The sequence below is a fragment of the Eptesicus fuscus genome, chromosome 3 (assembly GCF_027574615.1).
Source record: "Eptesicus fuscus isolate TK198812 chromosome 3, DD_ASM_mEF_20220401, whole genome shotgun sequence".
Classification (NCBI taxonomy): Eukaryota; Metazoa; Chordata; class Mammalia; order Chiroptera; family Vespertilionidae; genus Eptesicus; species Eptesicus fuscus.
In genome coordinates this window covers 260,783-286,089 of record NC_072475.1, presented here as the reverse complement: position 1 = coordinate 286,089, position 25,307 = coordinate 260,783, and the positions used below count along the sequence as shown (strand labels likewise).

The 25,307-nt window shown below is 50.5% G+C and overlaps 1 protein-coding gene and 1 long non-coding RNA gene across 3 annotated transcripts in view; one reads left to right on the top strand and one right to left on the bottom strand.

Moving 5' to 3' along the window:
- BACH1 (BTB domain and CNC homolog 1) overlaps positions 1-15,903 on the bottom strand; it is a 33,223-nt gene extending 17,320 nt beyond the window's left edge. The window contains exon 1 of the mRNA XM_054713305.1: positions 15,847-15,903. The gene's annotated coding sequence lies outside the window, so the exon portion shown is untranslated. The remainder of the gene's footprint in view (positions 1-15,846) is intronic.
- Positions 15,866-19,248, top strand: LOC129148348 (uncharacterized). Of its 2 annotated transcripts, XR_008555418.1 has the most exons (3): positions 15,866-15,924; positions 17,884-17,950; positions 18,309-19,248. It is a non-coding gene; the product is annotated as an uncharacterized LOC129148348 (long non-coding RNA). The 2 variants fall into 2 exon arrangements; XR_008555419.1 differs by having other exon boundaries at positions 17,884-19,248.
- The last annotated feature ends 6,059 nt before the right edge of the window (positions 19,249-25,307 follow it).

The window sequence follows — 25,307 nt, the reverse complement described above, 5'->3', positions numbered from 1 at the left end:
TGAAGCTCATGATAATTACAACATTATGAGAGGTTCCATACAGGAAAAGTTAGATTTTTTCCCATTTACTCTTCCTAATATTAGAAACTATGTAATCATGGATCTTCTGCTATATTTATTGGAACAATTCCGTATCTAAAATGTAAGGCTACAGTTACATTTAGAAGGGAGCAGTCTGAATGGTTAGAGTCTGGGGGAGTTGTTGCAGGCTCACCTACTGAGAGGTCAGGAACAAAAGGTAGGTTTTTTACTTCCCAAGTCAACAAGCCCAGCTTTGAGGATTCTGGGTAGTAAGTGTAAAATAGCTGGAAGGGAGGAAAGAAGAGAAGGAACACAGGAAAGCCAAGTTCCAGAACCAAAACAGGAATAACTGACTCCACTTTCTTACCACAGAGAACGTAATAACGAGGTCTTTTATTAGTGAACACAGTTAGCAGCCACTTGACCCTAAAGAGATTATTAAACCTCCATGGAACATGACTATGGTAAGAAAATGAGAAGTAGCAAGTGCACTTGGCCCAGACCAATAAAGCAAATTTACTGAATATATATTTGTATTGGTCACTATTTTATTTTTTAAATCTATCTTTATTGTTGAAAGTATTACAGATGTCTCCTTTTTCCCCCTATTGGCCCCATCCTCCCCACTCCCATCCCCTCCCAGAGCCTTCACCCCACTATTGTCTGTATCCATGGGGTAAGCACATATGCGTACAAGGTCTTTGGTTAATCTTCCCACTCCCCGCCCCCCACACACACCCCTTCCCTATGAGGATCTTCAGTCTGTCTATGCTTCAGTGTCTCTGGATCTATTTTGCTCATCAGTTCATTTTGTTCATTAGATTCCACGTATAAATGAGATCATGTGATACTTGTCTTTCTCTGACTGACTTATTTCACTTAGCATAATGCTCTCTAGGTCCCTCCACGCTGTCTCAAAGGGTGAGAGATCCTTCTTTTTTACAGCTGCATAGTATTCCACGGTGTAAATGCACCAGTTTTTTTATCCACTGCTACTGATGGGCACTTGGGCTGTTTCCCAGATCTTAGCTACCGTCAATAACGCTGCTATGAACAGAGGGGTGCATATATTCTTTCTGATTGATGTTTCAGGGTCAGTATTTTATTTCTCAACTTTGAGTTATGATTACGTAGAACAAACGGCACTATTTAAAGTGTACAGTTCAGTGAGTTTTGACACTGGTATATGTGTACAAAACGACCACCACGATCAAGACTAGGAACACCCATCACTCCTCAACATTCCACAGGCCCCTGGAGCTCTCTCCTTCCTGCTTCCCTGGCTCTGGGTACCAACAATTTCTTTATGCATTTTCTCTGATCTTGATATAAATGAAATCACACACTGTGTTCTCTGGTTTCAGGTTTCTTTCACTCAGCTTATGACAATCATACTGTGTACATCAGTAGTTGGTTGGTTTTTATTGCTAAATAATATTCCATTACATGGATATTCCACCATTTGTTTATCCATTCACTATTGATGGACAACTGTAATAAACATGGACAATTGCACTGTTTCCAGTTTGGGATTTTTGTGATAAAGCTTCAGTGACCATCTGAATGGACATACATTTCATTCTCTTGTGCAAATAAATATCTAGGAGAAGAGAGCGGAGTGCTACAGTAGATGTGTGTTTAACTTCTTAGAAATGGCTAACCCGTTTTCCAAAGCAATGGTGTCCTTTGACATTGCTGCCAGCAGTGTCTGAAGGTTCCGGCTGCTCCTCACTTTCACCTGCCCCGGCATTGCCGGCATTTTTGCCTCAGCTGCCCTAACAGCGCACAGCACTCTCCCCCTGTGGTTTAGTTTGCAGGTCCTGATGGCTAGTGATGTTGAACATCATATCTATGTGTGTTTATTGGCCAGCTGTGTGTCTTCTTTTGTGAAACGTCTGTTCAAGTCTCCTGTCTATTTTTAACTGGGCTATTTTCTTCTTTCTACTGAGCGGTAAGAGCCGGTGAATTTTATTAGGGTTGCAATGAATCTATACACCCATTTAGGGAGAACCAACACCTAACAAATGGGTTTTCTGATGCACAAACATGTTTACCTCCCATATACTGAGGTCTCTTTAACTTCCCTCAGCATTATTCCAACGTCTCTAGTAAAGAATATCTTTTGTGTAGTTACTATAAACGGACTTGTTTAACTTCACTTTCTGGTTTTCTACTCTGTAAACATAAAGTTGCCTTTTTAAATATTAACCTGGCTTTGAGTGGCACAGGAGACAGTGAGGCTGTGGGAGAGGGAACACATGCTGCTCAGCCTCCCTGCCCAGCAGCACAGACAAAACATGAACACTAACTGGTTTTCAAAACAGACAGTAAGACAGGACTTAATGACCGCTACGGAACGGTAACCCTGACAGGTCGGGAGATGGAACCAGAGAGAACTGAAAGGAAAGGAGGTACGTCTAACGACTTACAATATCTAAAGTCAAGAAGGTACTTACTTAGATTAATGAGACCAAAGTAAAAAAGATATATATTAATTTTGATTTATAGAGGTGACCAAGAACAGGAATAAAATAATTATAAATACAGGTGGAGGGATGGTAGAAGCAAACAAAAATCACCATTCAGGATAACAGGAAACCAACAGATAATGTCTTAAGTTCATAAATAAATGAAGTATGAACATCTTAGAGACATAGAGGTAAGTAAGCACCAAAAGAAGTAAATAGCAAAAATAAACAAACATGAATATTAACCATGAAGCAGAATTAGAGGTGGGATGGGGTGCAACAGATGAGGCTGTTTTAGGATAAAAACTAAAAAAGATGTTTAAATAGACAGCAAACCAAAAAAGTAAATCTGGGTTAAGTCCAAATTGTTGATAACTTGGTTCGAGTCTTAATGCAACTTTTTAAAGATTCTACAAACTGAAAAGGAATTTGATAAGTGAAAAAAAAAACAACCTTTACCTAAAATCTTAGATCTGACATAGACACTAAGAGATGGAGGAGGAGGAAAAACAGAGTAAGCGCTCCTGTTTGGATTCAATATTTATGTTGACAGCATGTGGGGTGTCCTGGGAGGGAGGAGCTGTGATGCTCGGGGCCACCTTCCCGAACCTGAGGGAACCTCTGCGCTCACCAACAGAGCCCCTCACACAGTGCAATTGTGGGTCTGCTTTTGGTAGAACTGTTCATTAAACCACGAGCTAATTCTCTGAGAAGACCAGTCAAATGGACAAACTTCAGCACAGTCTCACCAAGACAAGATGAGAAGAAAATGAACAAACAGCATTCCCATTATCATACAAAACATACTGCAATGACTCTTCTTTTTCTTTTTGAAATGACTCTTCTCTTAAAATAAAATGTCTTGGCCTTTCCGAGACCCTGCTACCTACAATAAAATCTCTGTCCCCTTCGGCGAACTCCCAAAAAGAGCCGTTTATATTCACAGCACCCCACTTCCGTCTTCCTGGCGTCATGAGCCCACGTCAGGCTTTTCCCTCCACGCCAGGAACACCACTCTGAGGCTCGATGGCCTCCCCTCCGCCAATGGCAAACCCCCCGTTTCTCTCACAGCCTTCAGAGTCCAGATGAGCCATCCCCTCCCTGCATCCTTCCCTCACTCGGCTTCCAGGTACCCCAGTGCCAACACGTATCGTACGGGCACCACCTGCCAACTTTCTTTGGGGATCCTCCTCCTCTTCCAAACCTCTAAATGCTGGAGAGCCCAGGGCTTAATCCTTACATTTCTCCCTCTTTTTTTAAATCCTCACCTGAAGGATATGTTTATTGATTTAAGGAAGAGAGAGTGAGACAGAGAAACATCATGTGAAAGAGAAACATCAATTGGTTGCCTCCTGCACACACCCCGACCAGAACTAAACCTACAACCTACAACCTAGGCATGTGCCCTGACGGGGAATCGAACCCGCCACCTCTCGGTGCACAGGACCACGCTCCAACCAAGCGAGCCACCTGCCAGGCTCTCCTCCCCTCTGCACACACTCCCTGGGTGAACTCACCCAGAGCCACAGGAACATGCTCACTCCTGGACTGCAGTCCCCTCTCATCTACACGTGGTCCAGCCAGGACTCCACGTGACCAGCTGCACTCCCATTACGACTTGTGTGTCTCAAAGGCACCTCAGAGTTAACATATCCACAAACCTTGGTTCCTCCACCTTTAGTCAGGATACACATCAAAACAGTAACAATGGTTCCACCTAGGTAATTTTTATTTATTTCTGCATTTAAATGCTTAACCATAAACACCCATTACTTTGTAATCAGAAAAATGTTAAAAATAAGCAGTAACTATAAACAAAAAAGGTGCCTTCATTAAAAATGCAGTTCACATTTATTTTTATTGTCCTGAACGTTCTCAAGTCAATTACTATTCCCTCCCATTATCAGTGAATAGTGGCTTGTCACTATGTAGAAAATTCATGGGTGCCTCTAAAATACAGTAGCCTCCACTGATACCTTCATAGTAATCACAAAAGAAAATTAAATTGTATAGCAAGCTAAAACAGGACGGTGATCTGACCTGGAAGAGGAGAACCCTGTTAAAGAAAAGGGGAAAGACATCGAGTCAGGTGCAGCCCTAGGAACAAGGGCAAGTGTGCACATCAATCTGCAGGCAGCTCCCCCCTCATCTCACAAAGCCCTTTGAGGACAATAAAGTGCTGGACACATACACAGCATTATGAAATGCAAGAGAAAACCAAGTTTAGGTCCTTTTAATACTATCAGCAGGACAGTGTGGGAACGAGCAGGAGTACGTGACTACAACTAAGGCTTTGCCGGTATTTCCAACTGTGATCTTCTGTCAAACACGGACTCCTCCCTCAGGTCCCCTAAGAAAAGCACCACTACTTACTCTAAGGATTGGATGGTTTGGCACATTTAATAACACCAAGCTTGGCACAGAATCAACGTTTTATCACAATTACTGCCATTATTAAGCAAGTGACCAAAATAAAACTTCATTTTATGCCCTGGCTGGTGTGGCTCAGTTGGTTGAGTGTCATCCCATGCACCAAAAGGTGGCAGGTTTGATCCCTGGTCAGGGTGCATGTGAAAGAGTAGCAATCGTTGATGATCCTCTCTCACATCAATGTTTCTCTCCCTCCCCCCCCCTTTCCCCTCTCCCTTCCTGTCTCTAAAACTAATAAAATTTTTATTTAAAAAAAAATTGCATTTTAAAAGGCTCTACAAACACAAGAATTAAGTTACAAAATGCAGGGCTTCCTAAACTTCCTATATAATAAAAGACTAATATGCAAATTGACCAAACGGCAGAACAACCGGTTGCTATGAGGCACACTGACCACCAGAGGCAGACGCTCAATGCAGGAGTTGTCCCCTGGTGGTCAGTGCACTCCCACAGGGGGAGCGCCACTCAGCCAGAAGCTGGGCTCACGGCTGGTGAGCGCAGCGAAGGTGGCGGGAGCCTCTCCTGCCTCCACGGCAGCACTAAGGATGTCCGACTGCCAGTCAGTCAGAGATCCCCCAAGGACTCCCGTACTGCGAGAGGGCGCAGGCTGGGTTGAGGGACAACCCCCCCCAAGTGCACGAATTTCATGCACCGGGCCTCTAGTTTTAAAATAAAAATTTAAAGATCTCAACAAGGTGAAAAGAAAATTTTAGAACTACACAATTCTGCTCAAGATGATTGCTAATTTCACAAGGCCAATATTTCCTGGTTAAAAGAGCACATTCAACTGGTCTGACCCACTCCCCCACTTGCTACAGATGAAGAAACTGAAGCCCTTGAAGGGTCAGTAACTTCAATGGTGAAAAGGTCTTCTGCCCCGGTCCAAATATTACATTGCAAGTATGTTCCATAATCTATGTACGTGTGTGTGTGTGTGTGTGTGGTTGCTGTTGTTGTTGGGGCGGGGGAGATAAAAGTAAAGAGAGGTGGAAGAACAAGGAATAGATGGAAATGCCACAAGTATCCTCATTTGTGTTAAGCAGATTAAAAGGGCATTTAAGAAATGCCAAATTTCCCCTTATTACTCAATATCTGGTTAACTAATTTGTTATTAACACTTCTTGGGTTACATAAACAATCTCACATAGTGCTAAGAGGAACCTGAGACTGAACTATGCTGAACTTATATCAAATTCTATAGTTATACCCAACTACATAGGGAAAATTCGAGGGAAGTATGCTAGATATTTCGCTAAAAGTTACTTTCAATCCAGAGCATTAATGTCCATGCCCTACATTTAAATTAAAATATTAAAGATGCTTCATATATCCTTTTGTTTTCAAACTGTAAAGATTATAACCATAATCCAAATTATTTATTTCTGATTGCCCAGACTCAGGAAGCGGAAGCCCTAGAACAGAATGGAGTCAGCCCTAAGAGCTGACAAATATGCTAAGTATCTGAAAAGCGCCCTTCAAATGCCCAACCATTCCTTACACACCACCTCGCTCCAACTCATAATAAATTTGAGTCACAAAAAAAGGATTAAGAGTAAAAAAAGTTCACATAAAGCTAGAGAAGAGGAGTGGAACAGAGTCACCCCCACAGCCCTCCGAAGGAACAAATCCTCCCAAGACCTTGATTTGGTACCTCTGGCCTCCAGAATTTATGCAGACAATAAATTGCTACTGTTTAAGCCACTCAAAAAAACACAAACAAAAAAAAAAAGAATAAAACAATTAAGTAACATTTTAATTAAGTAAGGCAGCAGTTACAGTGAGCAATTAGAATACTGCATGAATCACAGAATTGAAACTTTTTTATTTAGGTAGAAATATTGTTTTAAAAAACCTAATCCAAAAAAAAAACACCCCTAATCCACGAGTCCCTGACAGTACACAGACCTACAGTATCTTAATATCCACAGCTAAACCTAAAATGCTGAAGTCCAGTTCCTTATTTATGGTACCAGGTGTACCAGTTAATAATGCGGATTTTTTTCAAGAGATGGGGAGTTACACATATGTTGATATAGATGCGATTTGATATGTGTGCTATTTTGTTGTATTGTCAAAAAGCTTCAAAACTTCATAGGTCAAATTTGCTGAAGGTGTTAACATCACAGATATTTTTACGCTTAAAAATGTCGAATTTCGTGCCAAAAAAAAAAAGAGCATTTGCGGGAAGTTTTAACTCATTACTTTATTTTGAAGAAAAAGTTATCGTATACTTCGGGAAGCTTATGGTGAACATGCGCCATCTCAGGATACTTGTGAACGCTGGTTTAAACACTTCAAAAGTGATGACTTCGATGTGAAAGACAAAGAACGTCCAGGTCAACCGAAAAAGTTTGAAGACAAACAATTACAAGCATTTTTGGATGCAGATGCATGTCAAACTCAAAAACAACTTGCAGAAAGATTAAACGTTGCTCAGCAAACAATTTCCAATCGTTTACAAGCAATGGGAAAGATTTTAAAGGAAGGAAAATGGGGGCCACATCAACTGAATGAAAAACAAATGGAAAACCGAAAAGTCATCAATAAAATGTTGCTTCAACAGCATGAAAGAAAGTCTTTTTTGCATCGAATTGTGACTGGCGATGAAAAGTAGATTTATTTTGAGAATCCCAAATGCACAAAATCATGGGTTGATCCAGGTCAACCATCAACATTGACTGCAAGGCCAAATCGCTTCAGAAAGAAGACAATGCTCTGCGTTTGGTGGGATCAGGAAGGTGTGGTGTATTAACAACGTCTAAAACCAGGTGAAACCATTAATACTGATCGCTACCGACAACAAATAATCAATTTGAACCACACTTTGATCGTGAAACGACCAGAATGTGCCAGAAGACACAGCAAAGTAATTTTGCTTCATGATGACACACCATCACACACTTCAAAACCAGTTAAAGTCACGTTAAAAGATCTTGCCTGGGAAGTATTAACCCACCCACTGTATTCACCAGACCTTGCTCCTTCAGATTACCACTTGTTCTGATCCATGGCACACGCACTTTCTGAGCAGTACTTTAAAACGTACGAAGTGGAAAAATGGGTCTCTTAATGGTTTGCCTCAAAACAAGAGAAGTTCTATTGGGACGGTATCCACAAATTACCTGAAAGATGGGGAAATGTGTAGCTAGTGATGGACATTACTTTGAATAAAGCACTTTTGATGTTCCTCTTGAAATTACCATGTTTTCTTTGATTACAAAATCTGCATTATTAACCAGTACATCTAGTAACTTGGGAGTCAAACTGCCATCTCCAAAACATAGACTTTCCACCTAAGCTCTCGATGGCTACTTTCCAAAATATAACCATCCCAAGATTTAATCAAATAATAATGCGAGGCCTGTTAAAAGTAAAAGGTGAAATATTCCTCGGTTCAGACATTATTTGAGAAACTGAATAGGTAAATACTGTTTTTTTACTTGAGACAAAAAAATATTTTGGCCATATTACAAGTCTTTTCTAAGACTTGAGTTCCACAAAATTCTCCCCATCCAGTCAATGAACCCAGCACTCTATTCAGGTGACAGCCACAGCCATCGCAGGTGGGCATGCCCGCAGGTTAAGAGAGTGAGGTTCACCTGGTATATACACAATGAGAGGTGGCAAGATAGCATCTATTCTCCTTACCCTGAAAGCATTCAGAGAAGGCAAAGAACTTTAGGACTGCTTTGAGTACTGAAAGAAGTATATTCTTTCCATATGTAATATACTTGCTTGGGTAGAAAGAGCATTTTTAATTTTTAAATAATCTATACATATAAAAGCCTAATATGCAAAGTGTCCCCTCAGGAGTTCGACCAACAGGGAGTTCAATCGCTCGCTATGACGTGCGCTGACCACCAGGGGGTGGCGCAGAACGAAGGGAGGCCCCGGCCAGCAGCCAGAAGCTGCTAGGGACCCTACTGTGCATGAATTTCATGCACTGGGCCTCTAGTTTTTAAATAAAACATGTATTTGATTGATGTGATTGTAACAGCAATACTTGGTCGTTGTAGAAAATGTGGAACGGTAGAAGGGGGAAGTCACCTAAAGTTCCTAATCTAAAGGCAAGCACACCTTCTCTGCACGGGGCAGTGTGTGTGGGCAGGGGTGGGCCAGCAGCAGGCAGGGAAAACCCACCGCCCAGCACCGCTCACCCACATCCTAACCCCACCCTGACTGCTCACAAACCACTCTCCACTGAGGCATGTGTTTCTGGGGAAAACTCGTCCCAGCTCAAATGAATCGCGATCCACTCCAGGCAATCCCAGTGTTGCCTGGCCCCGGGGACTCAGCTCCTGGCTGACGGGCAGTGTTGGCCCAGGAACCTCCAAGAGGAGGGGCCGGGATGCATCTACTATGAGGCTTCTGGGAAAGGTTTCTCACGGATAAAGAGACATCTTCAACCTTTTCCCACTGACCTTATTTTTAAATACTACAAACACCGACACAACCGTTCTTACCCAACCTCCCCCCACTAACATCCATCTCTCTATTCTTCTTCATTGCTAAGCTTCTCAAAAGAGTTGTCAAAACAAGCTGTTTTCTCGCTTCATTCATCACTGACATTCCTATTGCTTTCCTGGTCTCCCAAACCCTAGGCTTCTCACCTCCTAAGGTTCCAGGGCACACTTCACAGGCTGCCACTGCGCAAGTAACACGCTACGATCGCTTCTTGTCTACTAGACTAGGACTTCCGGAGAGTCCAGTGTTGCCAGCATCTGCCCAAGTTCCTGGCACATGTGCTTCATAAAGCAGATACTGGCAATCCATAAACAAATGTAAGCCGGACAGCAAGCATGTAAGCACACCACCAACATTGAAATGAAGTTGGCAACCCCACCATCTACACACACCACAGCTGGACGCGCCTGTGTGTGAGGCTGGGGGGCAGTGGCACGGAAGAGACGGAAGTGCCTTCACCTTAAAGACGATTCTTCTTTACTTTCCAGGACTAGGGGGCTGCTCCAAGTCCTCTCAGCCGGGGGGAGGGCCTTCCACACTGAGGTCTGTGGGGCAACAGCAGGGAGGGGCTGGTGTCTGCTCCTGCCTCGGGGAGCAGCCCCCCAGCCTGGCCCACAGAGGAAGTGGTCCAGGCTCCTGAGGTCAGAACAGACAAGCAGCTAGGCCAATGGCATGCCCTCAGAGGCCAAACTCCTTTTGAAACAAAAAGAAATGTATCTGGAGTTTCAGTAGTATCTGTGACAGTCCTTTCCCACCAAGAGCCAGGTAAGTAGACAGAATGACAGTAACTACAGCCTCATCCCTAACTGGCATTGACTTTGGGTTCTCTGGGTCACAGACGGGAATGAAGGTTTGCAACCCTGTCATCTGGGAAAAACGCGTTTCTACTTCAAGTCTTTACTAATTGGGAAAAGGTGATTAAAAGGGCCAATGGCTTTTTTTTCTTACTTCTCTTTCTAATTTAAGTGAAAAATTCTGTCTTGAGGGGAGCCCTGAGCCATTCTTGGAATACGTCTCAGAAACACAGAGTAAATAAGGAGACGTTAGGTATCCTGAGAATGAAGTGTCCTGGGCCAAGATTCGATAGGCTCTTGGCATTTTTAAATAATACTTAAAGTGCAAAATACACACCAATGAAATTACGATCTTACCAAAAAAGACTTACTACAGAAGGACAACCAAAAGGTACAACCTAATAAATGTACTAAAAGAGTGATAAGTCGTTTAAAGCTACACACTTTCTAACAAATTCTCCGATGGAGATGGATGATTCAGAGAATCCCTTCGCTACTTTTTCTGGCTCTCAAAGCAGGTGGCACACACACTTCAGAGGAGGAATGCGGCATAAGGATATGAGGATACGAGGGGTCTCCCCACTTCGTAAGTTCACCTCCTTAAGTCCAAACATCTACGCTGGGAATCCAAGATGATGAGGACAAGTCAGTAAAAAGAAGAAACCCATGAGAGAAAGGAGGAGAGGGGAGCAGGGCGTTTCCCTTACTAAACTAGTCCGTCTATAACCTTGGAGGTGGATATTGAGAAAATTACCCCCATATGAAACACTTTTCAGAGTAATTCCACTTTAATGGGGATAGGGAAGTAAAACTGTCCACTATAACTGATCCAATCTGAGAAATGACAAACAAAAAAGTGAAAATAACTTTACCAGATAGAAGCTGGGAATAATTTTATTACAAAAATATTCTCTTGAATAATGAGTTTTCAAGGAAATCAAGAAAATGATTTAAAGCTTTGCTTCAAGGGAACATGATTTGCACAGCTTCAGCTGCGTCAGGTAACCCTTTGTAAACCACCAGTCCTGAGAGGAGCCAGCAGCCCACCAGCTCTGCCGCAGTCCACTGCCATCCTCCCCAGTCAGTAACAGCAAGGTACTGGCAACACGAGTTCTTTGCTCCTTTTGTTTGCTTAGGGGCAACTTTATTATCCTACTAGAGGCCTGGTGCACATTTGTGCACTGGGGGGTGGGGGTGAGCCCTCGGAATGTCTGACTCACAGCTTAGGTCCGCTCCCTGCCTAAGCCGGCAGTAGGACATCCTTAGCACTACCGCAGAGGCGGGAGAGGCTCCCGCCACCGCCACTGCCTCCTCAGCCGTAAGCCCTGCTTCTGACCACCTGCGTTGAGTGCCTGCCCCCTGGTGATCAGTGCACCTCATAGTGACCGGTCATCCCACTGTTCGGTCAATGTGCATATTACCCTTATATTATATAGGATTCATGTTCTCCAAACTATCCCTGATTTTGTACAAAACAAGGGCCGGTGGGAAAAGGGTGTGGGGGGTGCGGGAAGAGACTGGACAAAAATCGTACACCTATGGATGAGAACAGTGGGGGGGGGGCAGGTAAGGGCAGAGGGTAGGGCGGGAACCTGGTGGAGGGGAGCTATGGGGGGAAAAAGAGGAACAATTGTAATAATCTGAACAATAAAGATTAAAAAATAAAAAATAAATAGTTTAAACAAAAAAACAACCAGGGCCAGTTCTAGAGGAATGATGATATTAAAGGAAAACTATTACATGCATCAGAGGTTTAACACCTAGACAATCCAAATGATATTTGGTTCAATTCAATTCCAGGTCAATTATAGGTAAAGAAAAAAAAAAGCCACAAAGCAAATTTTCTTTCTATCTCAGGAGATGAACTAAAAGAATGATTTAAGTCCAGTTGTTTCCTCAATATTTACAACAATAATGAAAGCAGAATTCTAAATGATCAAGAGTTTCAACTTGGTAACCATTTAACACAGCTTAACAGATACAATACATAATGGTCTCACTTTTTTAAATGCCCAAGTTTCAAAACCACAGAACTAAAATGAATCCATACTGTACAACCAGCACAGCAACCAAGTTTGCTGAACAAACTCGGCCAAGGCACCCCAACGCTCCACAGATGAACCAGAAAACATCTTCCCAACCTTTCCGATTACTAACAGGTGCGAGAAGCCCCATCTAAAACGACCACTGTGTATCGTGGGTAATTTTTCTATATTAGCACAGGCATGTCATTGAAGAAAATGTAATACTTAGAAGTAACGGGCAGGTAAATTTACATTCCAAATGTTCCCAACCAACTGCCCAGGAAAAAGAATCAAGAAATGAGTTCTGTCCTAGCCGGTTTGGCTCAGTGGATAGAGTGTCGGCCTGCGGACTGAAGGGTCCCAGGTTTGGTTCCGGTCAAGGGCATGTACCTTGGTTGCGGGCACATCCCCAGTAGGGGGTGTGCAGGAGGCAGCTGATTGATGTTTCTCTCTCATCGATGTTTCTAACTCTCTATCCCTCTCCCTTCCTCTCTGTAAAAAAAAAAAAAAAACACAAAAAGAAATGAGTTCTGTCCTACGTGACTGAGCGGGAGGGAGTGGACAGGCTCCTGAACCTGCCAACCACAATGTCTTAGCCTCCACGTGGAGAAGAGACCACGTGCAGATGGAAGTGCCTCTATTTCTTCCACAGCCAATTCCAAGTCGCTGGCAAGGGCTGCCTCGAGCACTTCCCGCGGCTGCTGGACTCCTGGCCCTGGGAAGTGGGGTCTGACTATCAGCACGTTCCCAGCAGCTGGTTCTCCAGCAGCAGAGACCTGTGGCTCACACACGTGCTCGCCTCCACCTCCCTCCTAATCTGCAGCTGCAACTCGGCACAAGGAGGCTGCCAAGCCTGGCTGTGCAACCAGGCACTTCCCTGATTTTGAAGACAGATAACAACACCTAACATGTATGGATATTCAACCACTTAACACGTTAGCGCATTTAATTTGCAAACTATCTGTGATGTGGATTCTATTACCATCATCCCCATTTGACAGATGAGAAATGGAGGCACAACTAAATGCAGTAACTTCCCAAGGCTCCAGACCCACTTTTAACCCCTGTGCTGCCTGCATGTCTGCCCAGGTACAGGGAGCCCGGCCAGCTCGGTTAATGCCAAGCACTGAGCAGGCCCCAGCCCAGGTTTCATGCTGGTGAAAGTCTATATTTTATCTGCAATCCTGAAATATTTACTCTCCAAAGGTCATGGATCTGGCAAATCATGCTCAAATTATCGTATCTTGGGCCCCAGCAGATTACCTTATTTGGCATGTTTTTAATCAAAATAATTTCATAAATCATCAATTCCACCACATAACATACACCCTCCATTTAGTAGAACCCTCAGGAAATGCAAGTTTGAGAGCTGAAGCAATTCTCCCTTTAACAGGTGTCAGTCAAATGGTAAATACTCTTCATCCCAGCATGCCTATCAGGTAGATTTTCTGAGTCAAGCACATTTTCCTAAAGAGGGAAATGCCACTTGCCAAGTGACCTGCTAAATATGTGGTCTTCTCAATCACTGTTACAAGGAGTGTACACATGGCCCCAAAATGCAGATTTACAAGGAGTCACAGGTACAGAGTAATTTTTTTTAATTTTATCTAAATCGCACTCCAATGCACAGATTATCTTCAGGTGTTCCCACTGGATCCTTTCACATGTTTCCACACTTCAGGTCACATACACTAAACCAACCCCCTGGCTTGTCTCCAAATTCAAACCACATGGTATCAAATGTAATGGGCAAATCTGTCTTTTTTTATTTCCTTTCCCCGACGTCAACAATGTAGTAAGAAATTTACACTCAAGCTTCTAATCTTTAAAATATAAAAAGAATAGAACTGCATTTTAAATAAAAATTAAATGAATATTAAGAACATTTTGAAAGAATCAGGAAATCAGGTGTGTGGTGTTTTTTAAAAAAGTACTCCAGTTGGTGAATGTTTTGGCAGTGGTTAATAAACCCTTTAGGTCCCCAAAGAAAAAGTGGGCCCTGCACCCACACCATATGCATGTCCTTCTGTTCATCTGTGTCTTGAAGTTAATGTCTTTCTTATCTTACAGAAAAGTAAAATTTCAATGTCAAAGTTTTCCTATTTTCTTCCAAATGAATCATTCTGCACCTCACCTCAGAAACCAAAAATAAAAGATCATGATTTCTAATCTCCTCTAGTCCCAAACTTAGAACAACAAAATTAAAGGGTGGTTGTTGTTGTCTCAAATACAAATGTTGTAAACAAACCAAAGGCTGAGTCATCTTTGGACCACAGGTACCGAGCAGATCCCCCTCCAGGTTTCCAGTTCCTACACTTGGTCAGCAATGGGGGCCGTAAGCCTGGGTCACCTGAAAAGCACCCAGGGGGGTCTGATTCGCGGAGACACACGTCACACCGGAGAAGGAGACAGGTAAAGGCCTGCTTTCCTGGACAGCCCTGCCCAGGCCCGGCCCAAGCGGACCCACCAGGCAGCAAGCCCCGCCGGGCCACGCACACCAGGAGGAAGTCCTGGCTCTCATACACAAACCTCTAAGAAGAACAAATTAAGTTCGCTTTTTGAAATGCATAAGCCTCACAACAACAAAACCACAAAAGGGAAACAAAAAGCTAAGTGCATGCGAGGAGAAAATATTTTGCAACAGCTACTGGGTTACCCCTGCTGTCCATTCGCCCCTCCGCAGGGCACTCCCTCCGCCTGGGCAGGAGGCTGCTCGGGCTGCACCCGCCGGGGCCGCCGGGCCGCTCCCGAGCTGAGCCCGCGCTTCCCCCGCTCACCGGCACCGGACGCACCGGACACCCCGGCCCGGTCCCCGGCAGCGGGCACCCCCTCGCGAGTGGAGGCACGTGACGAGCACCCACACCAGCTGTTCCCAATTACCTCCCGGGCTGGGACACATGACTCAGCAGCCCAACTTTCTAAGGACCCGTCCCACCTGGTCCAGCCGACCGCCGAACCCCGGTAAACCCCGGACACGGCCGTGGGTGCCCCACGCCGGGCGCCCTCCTCGGGGCTGTCCCCGCGGTCCCCGCTCAGGCTCCAGTCCCAGCACCGCGCCGCCCGCCCGCCCGGCCCCGCACCCGGAGGAAACGGCCCGCCCGGCCCGGCGAAGCGCCCCGGCGCTCGCTCCGCCCGAGAGCCCGGACGGAAGGCACCGCCGGGGTCAGCCCGGCACCGGCCCCTCTGCCGGGTCGGCGTCCCTAACGCAGCCTGGCCCTTCCCCGCGCTCGTCCCCGTCACCGCAGTCCATCGGCCCGCGCCCCCACCCCCCGCCCCGCCGCCGGGCCGTCCGGCCGAGCCCTCCCGGAGACCCGAGCGTACCCCCGGGGGCGGCGGTGCCGGAGGGGCAGGAGGACCGCGCGGAGCCGGGCAGGCTGGGGCGGGACCAGGGACCGGCGGGCGGGCTGGGCAGAGGCCCCCGGACCGCGGCCCGGCACGTACCCGCCACCCGCCCGATGAAGGACGGCACGGCCGGTCCGCAGAGGCCGGCGGGTCCTCCTTCCGGCGGACGCGGCCACTTCCAGGAACCCCGGCCGCCTCCGCCCCCGCCCCCGCCCCGCGGGCAGCCTCCCGCACAGGCCCGCAGCCCGCACCGCGGACGCCGGAACCCTCCGGGGAAGGGCGTGGGGCGACCGAGCCACTCACCGGAGCCGAGACGCGGCGCGGCCCGACGGACGGCAGCAAGCGAGCCGGACGGACGGACGGCGGGCGGGCAGCGGTCAGGTGACTCACCGCCTCCCCGCGGCCAGCCGCTCGCTCCCCTTCTTTCTCCTCAGCAGCCGCCGCCGCCGCCCCCGGGCGCCGAGGCCACGCCCCCTCTCGAGGTCCCGCCCCCTTGGCCCTCCTCGCGAGACCCCGGCCCGCCCTTCCAGGGGCGCCTAAGCCCCGCCCCCATGCCCGCCTCGCGATGTTTCGCACCGCCCTCGCTGGAGGCCCCGCCCCCAGGCCCGCCTCGCGAGGCCCCGCCCCGCAGCCCGGGAGTCCCGCGTCCCCGCGCGGCCGAAGGTGCTCCCGGTGCTGTGTCCGCGCTGCCTGAAGCCCGCGCTGGGGTCGCGGAGGGAGCGCGCGGGCACGGGGAGGGCAGGGCTCGGGAGGCGGCGACGGGGTGCGCTCAGCCAGCTGTTGGGGGCGGAGAGGAGGAGGCTGTCGGGCCCTCGGCGCTGGTGCTGCCCGGCTTCCCCAAATGGGCCAAGCCCCCTCTTCCCTGCCACTCTCCCCCCGAGAGCCCGGACTCCCGCGGTCAGAGCGGCGGGACGGGCGGGGACCGTGGTCCCCAGCCTCTTGGGTCGCTGGCGGGAGCCCGGGCAGCGCGCAGCCCCCGGTCAGCAGGTGGGCAGCGCCCGGGGAAGCTGGGAACTGCAGCTCGGGCGGGCGGGAGAGCGCCTCGTGCACCCCGGACCCAGACAGCACCCAGGGCCCAGACAGCACCCAGGGCCCAGGCAGCACCCAGGGCCCAGGCAGCACCCCGGGCCCAGGCAGCACCCACGGCCCAGGCAGCACCCACGGCCCAGGCAGCACCCACGGCCCAGGCAGCACCCCGGACCCAGACAGCACCCACGGCCCAGGCAGCACCCCGGACCCAGGCAGCACCCAGGGCCCAGGCAGCACCCCGGGCCCAGGCAGCACCCACGGCCCAGGCAGCACCCCGGACCCAGGCAGCACCCAGCAGCCCCTCCGTCTCACCGAGACCCAGGTGTGCCCTTGGCGCTGCGGCTGCCAGGAATCCCCAGGGCCCGCGGTCCGCCTAGCTCTGCTCAGGCTTTTGTCCTCTGCTGCTTATGCTGGTCTTTATCCAGCCTCAGTTTTATTTTTTTATTTTTAAACAAGAAAAGTAAACCAGCAGTCGGACATCCCTCACACAATCTGGGACCACTGGTTCCTAACCACTCACCTGCCTGCCTGCCGGCCTGATCACCCCTAACTGCCTCTGCCTGCCTGCCTGATAGTCTCTAACTGCTCTCTCCTGCCGGCCTGGTCTCGCCCCTAATTGCTCTCCCCTGCCGGCCTGATCGCCCCTAACAGCCTCTGCCTGCTTAATTGCCCCTTACTGCCCTCCCCTGCTGGGCTTATCTCACCCTTAACTGCCCTCACCTGCTTATCTCGCCCCCCACATGCCCTCCCCTGCCAACCAATTTGGTTCTGATTGGTCAGTTTCTATGCCAGTCAGCGTCAAAAACTCTGCTTCCTAGGCAGCCATTGGCTGCTCATAGTTCACCTGGATTTGGTTCTGACTGTTTGGTTTCCATGCCAATCAGCATCTCCCGGCCTATCTCGGAACTGATCAGAGAGGCGGGGCTGATCAGCAGCCCCCACGGAGGCCCAGAGAGAAACAGAGGCGGGACTGATGGCGAAGCCTGGAGAGAATGAGAGAGACAATGGCTGATCAACAGCTGCCATGGGGCTGTGGATCAGACCCTGCCTCTCTCTCTGGGCCTCTCTCTGGGCCTGATCCCCAGCCCCCTCGGCAGTCAGTGCTGGGTCACTTGGCCCGCACCGGTGGCAGTCAATGTTGGGTCACCACGGCAACTCACCACTGACTGCAGGACTGACTTCCAGTGTTTGGTCGAGCCTTCGGTCGTTTTGGCCGTTATGGACCTTGGGTTTTTATATATTAGGATGTATTTTTTATTGATAGTATTACAGATATCTCCCATTCCCCCCTGCCCCCACCCCTACCCCCAGGTCTTCACTGTCCTGTCGCCCCGTCAGTTTTAAAGTTGAGCTGCAGAGGCGCCCAGTGGCTCCCGAGGTAAAGTGGCCTCTCTACGAGGTGATGCGCGTGCAAAGCGGCAAAGCCTGTGCGACCCCGCGTCACCACCTGACGTCACCACCCGACGTCACCACCCCGCGGCCTGCAGGCCTTTTGAAAGGGATTTTGCCTTCAGCTTGGGAGTTCAGGGGGAGAGGGGACCCAAGGCGGGGAACATTTCAAAAATCCGTTGAAGCCTGGCGGCCTATAGGTTTGATTTCCAGGCCGTTGGATGGGGCAGGCCCTGTAACTGCGTGGACCACGGAACACCCATGAGGGATGCTGGGGCAGGTCTCAAGGAAAACTGGCGTCTTCTACTACTTCCCCCAAACATCTCTCTGCTCCCCCTCTCCAACAGCCACCTCCCACCCCCAGCTGTGAGAAGCCAGCGAGGAGCACTGTGGCCTCTCGCTCAGCAGCCTCTCGCTCAGCAGCCCGCCTACGGCAGCATCAGGTGTGTGTGACCCCCTTCCTGTCATGGTCCAGCCAGCTCACCTGACTCCAGCCCCAGCCAGAAGAGCCTCCAGCCCAGCCCGTCAACTCACAGAATCATCTATCTACCTAACACCCACCAGCCAATCAGGAGTGAGTATGCAAATTAACCCAACAAAGATGGCGGGTTGATTTGCATATGCAGGTGCCAAGCAGCCAGGGACAGGGCAGGACCCAGGCGTTCAGCACCACCCCAGCCGCTGCGGGCCTCTGGGCAGCGTGGGAAGGCGGAAAGGCTGCTCCGGCCAGAGCAGAGGCGGTGCCGGCAGCCAGGGGAACGAAGGCCCATTCTTGCACGAATCTTCATTCGTGCATCGGGCCACTAGTCTATATAAAATAGAGAAATATGCTAATTAACCAGGACGCTGCAACAGGTTGCCCGGACAGGAGAAGGTTGCATGGGAAGCGTCAGGGGCGGGGTGGCAGGGGCCTCCGTGTGCCTGTTCTGGGGGACGGCCTGATCAGCAGCGGCCACGGCTGCTTCATGGGCCGGAGAGGGAGGCAGGGCCAGACTGGTGACTTGAGGGTGGGCGGCGCTGTGCGATTTCGAATCGCGTGCTGGGCTCCTAGTGAGATAATAAAATGATTGTGGCCCTCACCGGTATGGCTCAGTGGCTAGAGCATTGGCCTGCAGGCTGAAGGGTCCCGGGTTCGATTCCGGTCAAGGGCATGTTCCTCGGTTGCCCAATCAATGTGTCTCACATCAATGTTTCTCTGTCTCTCCTCCCTTCTTCCACTCTCTCTAAAAATATCCTCAGGTGAGGATTAAATAATAATAATAATAAAATGATTATTGTTTTAAGCCACTAAGTTTGGGGTGTTTTGGTTAAAGAAAATATCTGATGATGGGATCGAGCTTGAAAATGCAGTTAAATTTGTAAGAAGAACCACAAGGATCAGGGCTTAGAGGAAAGGTCAGACAAATAAAACAGAAAACACGTCCAAGAGACTTTCCCTTTAAACCTGTGTCCACCTCCTTGATCAGAGACGACCCTTGAGACGGCCCTCAGTTCAGCTTCCCTCCTGCGGTATGTACTTACTTACACGCTGAAGTGGAGGAATGGTTATTCTCCCAGAAGCCAGTGCTGGAAATTGGACTTCCTATCGCTATACGGACACATACGCTCTGTGCATACGCAGACCTCGTAATGAGTGCTTGGCGGTAGGAAGTGAGACCGGAGGATCTGGGGTGCAGCCTGAGTGCTCGGCACCTGGTGGGGGAGGAAGAAAGGGGTGGGGGGGTTGGGCCAGAACACGGACAGGTGCACAGAGCCCCCTGGAGGTGTCCTGACGCCGCGGGAGATTCCTGGCGGGTCGGTGCCCGTGCTCACTGTCCAGCCGGTGACGTTGTGCTTGGCGCCGAGTCAGAAACATGGGCGTCTTCAGCCACAGTCACGACGGCGAAGCACGGAAACCCCGCCTGACGCTCTGCTGCGCGCCCTTGAGGCTCCCATCCAGGACTGTGCCTGCAGCTCTCCATCTTTAAAACGCTTGCGAGGGCCAAACTCTACAAATCACATCTTCCTTTAATAAAAGCATTCTCGCCCAGCCAGCCAGCGTGGCCCAGTGGTTGAGTGTCAACCTGTGAACCAGGAGGTCACGATTCAGTTCCCGGTCAGGGCACATGCCTGGGTTGTGGGCTTGATCCCCAGTGTGGGGCGTGCAGGAGGCAGCGGATCAGTGACCCTCTCATCGTTGATGTTTCTCTCTCTTCCTCTCCCTTCCTCTCTGAAATCGATAAAAATATATTTTGAAGAAAGCATTCTCCAAATCCATTTTCCAGTGCGGTGGCACAATGCATAGAGGTGCCATATTGGGGCTCAGATTTCCTCCCCCTCCGGCACCTCTCACCTCCTTGCCTGTAGCAAGGTTCTCAGCGGAGGCTGCCCCCAGGAGACATTGGCATTGATATGTGGGTGGGGGGGGGGGGACTGGTATGCAGTGGGTAGAGGCCAGAGACGCTGCTGAACACCCTACGATGCACAGGACGTCCCCACAGATACAACCTGTGGATAAAGACACTAATTCCCCACTCACAGCAGAGACCCTTGGGCCCAGAGTGTCAATAGTGCCAAGGGTGGGAGACCTGATCTAGGGGTCCTCGTGCTCCGATATGAGAAACGTGTTCATAAATTAAAAGAAGGAATAAGAGGAAATGCAGTGGAGCCAGGAAGAAGCTGAAGGGACATGTCACCAAACACGGATCCTCCACCAAGAGGAGCTGCAGGTTCCCAGCAGCCGGGTTCAAAGGGAACCTGCTGCGTGAGTGACAGCTAACTGGTGGGTGGGGCTGGGTGGGCCCAGGGAGAGGAGGAAGTGCCCAGCGGCCTGGACCCAGCACCAGCCGGCCCCCGGCCTGGGCACCACACACAGGAAGTGCTTTGGAAACGGGGTGCAAGGACTGGCCCCTGAGCTGTGAAAGCTGAGGAGGAGAGATGCACAGACTGCCAGAGGGGAGGAGCGTCCCTGGGCAGCCACAGCCCCTGGCCAGCCCTCCACCCTGCGCAGTGCGGGGAGCAGGCCTCCAGGCGGGCGGGGGCGGCTGTATTTGAACAAGGGAGCTGTCAGAGGGCCACCGCCGTCCCCGACCCGGCCAGAGGTGGACTGTGGCTGTATTCCCCCTGGACCGAGTGCCCAGCTCCTGTCAGGTCCCCTTCTCCGAGACTTTAACCAAAGCAACAGCATTCCGGGGGGGCAGGGGGGGGCTCCTCACCGTGGCCAGCCCAGGTGAGAGCCCTGACCCTCGAGTTTGGTGCCTGTTTCCTGCCCGGCCCCTGACGGATGCACCAGGCCAAGTGAACTGTCACCAGACGTGAGGGGAGCCTGGGACTGTCAGAAAGAGGCCTCTCAAAGCTGAAGCCCAGAAGGAGATCCCGAGGCAGCGACCAGGCGGCACCCAGGCGCCGCCCCGGGTGAGGGCGTGCACCTGGGGACGCAGGATGCGGAGGGGAGCAGGGCCCGGGGGGCTGGCTCCTCCACATTCACCCTGAGGGCCGCCTTCACCTCCCTTTGCGTGGCTCTGGTGTGCGCTGTCTGCAGCGGCGGTGAGAGGGCCTTGGGGGGGGGGGGGGAGCATCAGCGTCTGGCACGCCTGCCCGCAGTATTCTCCTGGTTAACTGACACATTCCCTCCCATCTCCCTTTGCGTGGCTCTGGTGTGCGCTGTCTGCAGCGGCGGTGAGAGGGCCTTGGGGGAGCGGGGGGAGCATCAGCGTCTGGCACGCCTGCCCGCAGTATTCTCCTGGTTAACTGACACATTCCCTCCCCTCTCCTGCCTCCGCAGCTCCGGGGCTGTGTGCACCTGTGGCCGCCGGGTCACCACGTGTGACCTGCAAGCTCTGAGTCCTGGCGGGTTTGACAAGGAGGAGCCCGCGGTGGCAGGTCCGAGTGGTGCCGAGTCCGTGAGAGCAGGGACGCCTTCTTCCCGGCACGTCCCTTCCTCTGAGGCCTCGTTGGGGGACTCTGCGGTTGGCTGCCCAGTGCCCACCCCCTCTTCCTTCCTCACTAAACACCGCCCAGACCCCTTCCCTCGCTCTGGTCCCCAGATGTGATCCATGCGCCCTCGATGGAACTTGCAGGCAGCTCTTCCTCTCCCGACAACAAGAGACCAAACCAGCAGCTCGGCTGTGCCCTCTGCCGCCCCCAGGAGCGGGGCAGGACTGGGCCCCAAAGACGCTCAGCTCCTGGGGCTCCTGGAGCGACTGAGCAGCCCCGGTTGTGGGCTCAGCTCCTTTCGTACCAGAGACAGAGAAACCTCTCCGGTTCCGCGTCTGACGCGGAGTCTCGAGTACAGAAGCCACGGGCCGCCTTAGCCGACACCCCTCCTCGAGCTCAGGGCGCTGGGGACCCCGAATCGGCTGCCGGTTCTGTGGGAGCAAACAGGTTGTTGTGAAGATTCGCGACCTCGACATGTGACCTGCAGCTGGCAAAGGACTGGCGGCGGATAACCCTGCGGAGGGCGTGTGAGGCCAAACACCAGGTCTTCTTATGAAATGATGGAGAGCTGCCATCTCCTCTTCGACATAACTAGGTCACAAATAAGAAAACAGGGATGCAGATAAGCCCATTAAAAATACTCCAATAAAATTCCAGGAAACGGTTCTTTTGAAACATGGGACCGTTGCCAGACGGGAGAGAGGAAGCTTAAAGCTCTCAAAACAACTTCATGGGTGTGAGCACCGCAAAAACATTGGGGAGCGTGGAATTATTCTGGCCGTTTAAGTTCTCCCTCCTTTATTGTGCATTTTCTAGCTGAATAGTAAAAACCTGCACGTAATTAACAGATTGCCTGAACCGACAGAGGCAGACCTGCTGTAAGCGGCCACAGTGGGGAATCTGCGTCTAAGCAGGGAAGCCATCGGAATGAGGAGAGGGGGGATTCTCTTTGGTGAAAGGAAATGTGTTCTTATACTAAAAATTTGCAGATTTTACCGAAGTAAAAAGAGGCTTTAGAATTAATATTCAGCTCCAGATTCTAAAGGCATCGATTTAAGATGATTAGAACACTAGAAAATGGCCACCTGGCTTGGGAAAAAAAAAAAAAAAAAAGATTCCCAGAAGATTCCAGAAGAAATACAGTTGGAAAAAGCACTTACGTCCCTTCGGATAAACCAGGAAGGACACTGGGGCGTGTCTCCGACTCACTGTGCGCCCCGGCGTCCCCGGAACACGGGGGGACCTGGCAAGCAGCAGGAGGGGCCGGGCGGGCGGAGAAGGGGGCACAGGCGCTGCTGTCACTTAAGTGACGAAAACCCACCTGAACACGGGGCTGCCACGCCCAGCAGGTCAGGCGTTGCCTCCATTGCTCTCTGTTTGGCGCCTGAAACCTGGAGACCAATGTCTGGGGTCAGAGGTTTTGCCTGCTCTCAGCTTCTCTGTTAAAATAGAAATCGTCTCGCCCTGGCCCGTGGGGCTCCGCTGGTGGGAACATAACCCCGCATGTCAAAACGTGGCCGATTCAGCCCCAGCTGAATGTAAATACTCATTCAGTGTAATGCTGCACAAATAAATTCTTATTTTTTTCTACCTATCCAGGTTGTGGGTTCGATCCCACTCCAGTCAGGGAGCACGTAGGAGGCAGTGGATTGATGTTCCTCTCTCACATCCATCTCTCTCTCTCTCTCTCTCTCTCTCTCTCTCTCTCTCTCTCTTTCTCTCTTTCCCCTCCCCCCACCCCTTCCCCCTTCCACTCTCTCTAAAAAGATCAATGGAAGAACATATCTTCCGGTGAGTATTAACGGCAACAACAACCAAAAAGCAAAGCCCCCGACTTCGTTTGGTAGCGAAAGCAGATCCTAATGTGGGTCTTTCGTAAAAGTGCGGTGTCCTCGCCGGCTGGAGGGGCTCAGAGGTTGAGCATCGACCTATGAACCAGGAGGTCAGGGTTCGATTCCCGTCAGGGCACATGCCTGGGCTGCAGGCTCCATTCCCAGTGGGGGGCGTGCAGGAGGCAGCCGATCCGTGATTCTCTCATCATTGATGCTTCTCTCTCTCTTTTCCTTCCACTCTGAAATCAAGAAAAAGTATTTTTTTAAAAAGTGAAGTGTCCTCACACGAACTTTAGAAAAGTGGGGAGAACTGCGTGCACGTCCGTCCTGTTTCGTGATAAGGAAGTTGAGGGTCGAATACGTGATGTCGTTGTCCAGTGTCACAATGAATGAGTATTTAAGTTCCAGGAAGCTACATGATCCCGGCCCGTGTGGCTCAGGGGTTGAGCGTCGACCTCTGAGCCAGGAGGTCAGGGTTTGATTCCTGGTCAGGACACAGGCCTGGGTTGTGGGCTCCATCCCCAGTGTGGGGCATGCAGGAGGCAGCCGATCCGTGATTCTCTCTCATCACTGATGTTTCTCTCTCTCTCCCCTTCCCTTCCTCTCTGAAATCAATAAAATATATTTAATACGTGAAGGAAGAAAGAGGAGCCATTGGGAGAATGGCGAGACCCTGAGGGAGAACAGGGGGTCATGGTTGCCCACCTGGGGCAGGAACAGCGCCGTGCAGCCTGGATGGATCGGCGTGAGGACCAGAGGGAACCAGACAGGATCTCCGGTGAGTTCCTCCAAGAAGCAGACAGGATCGAACAAGCCAGTGCGCCTGGAGAGAAATGCCTGTGTGAGAGGAAGTGGGCAGAGCCAGCGAAGACGGAGTCACGGGCTCCTGCAAGTCTAAACTCAAGCAAAGACGAGAGCCAGAGACGGCTGCCCGGAAGGGCCCGAGACACGGGTAGAGCCCACGCGGGGGCAGCAAAGCCTGCATGGCCTGAGCCCCTGGCTCCATGAACAGGTCTGCCTCAGTACTCCCCCCAGCACGCCCACCACGGGAGCAGTGCCTGCATCAAAGACACCATGCAGCCGAAACCGGTGTGGCTCAGTGGATAGAGCGTCGGTCTGCGGACTGCAAGGTCCCAGGTTCGATTCCGGTCAAGAGCATGTACATTGGCTGCAGGCACATCCCTGGTAGGAGGTGTGCAGGAGGCAGCTGGTCGATGTTTCTCTCTCATCGATGTTTCTAGCTCTCTATCCCTCTCCCTTCCTCTCTGTAAAAAATCAATAAAATATATTTAAAAAAAAGAAAGAAAGAAAGAAAAAAGACACCATGCATAAGCAACATCCCTCTCATTCTTGGCGTCTCCCGTAAAGAAGGACGCAGTAGTCACCTGTGTCGTCGCTTGCACGCACCCGTCCCCGTGCGCAACACCCACGTGTTTTCCCCCGTACAGTCCCCACAGCAGCCTGTGCAGCGATGTTCCTCCTCTCCCCTCGCAGGGGAAGGATCCCAGGCCCGGAAGGTTCAAGAACTCCCTGGTAACACAGTTAGTGAGGGCGACGCCAGCATTCGCCTCAGCGTGCTGCCTTCCAGGGCCGATCGCC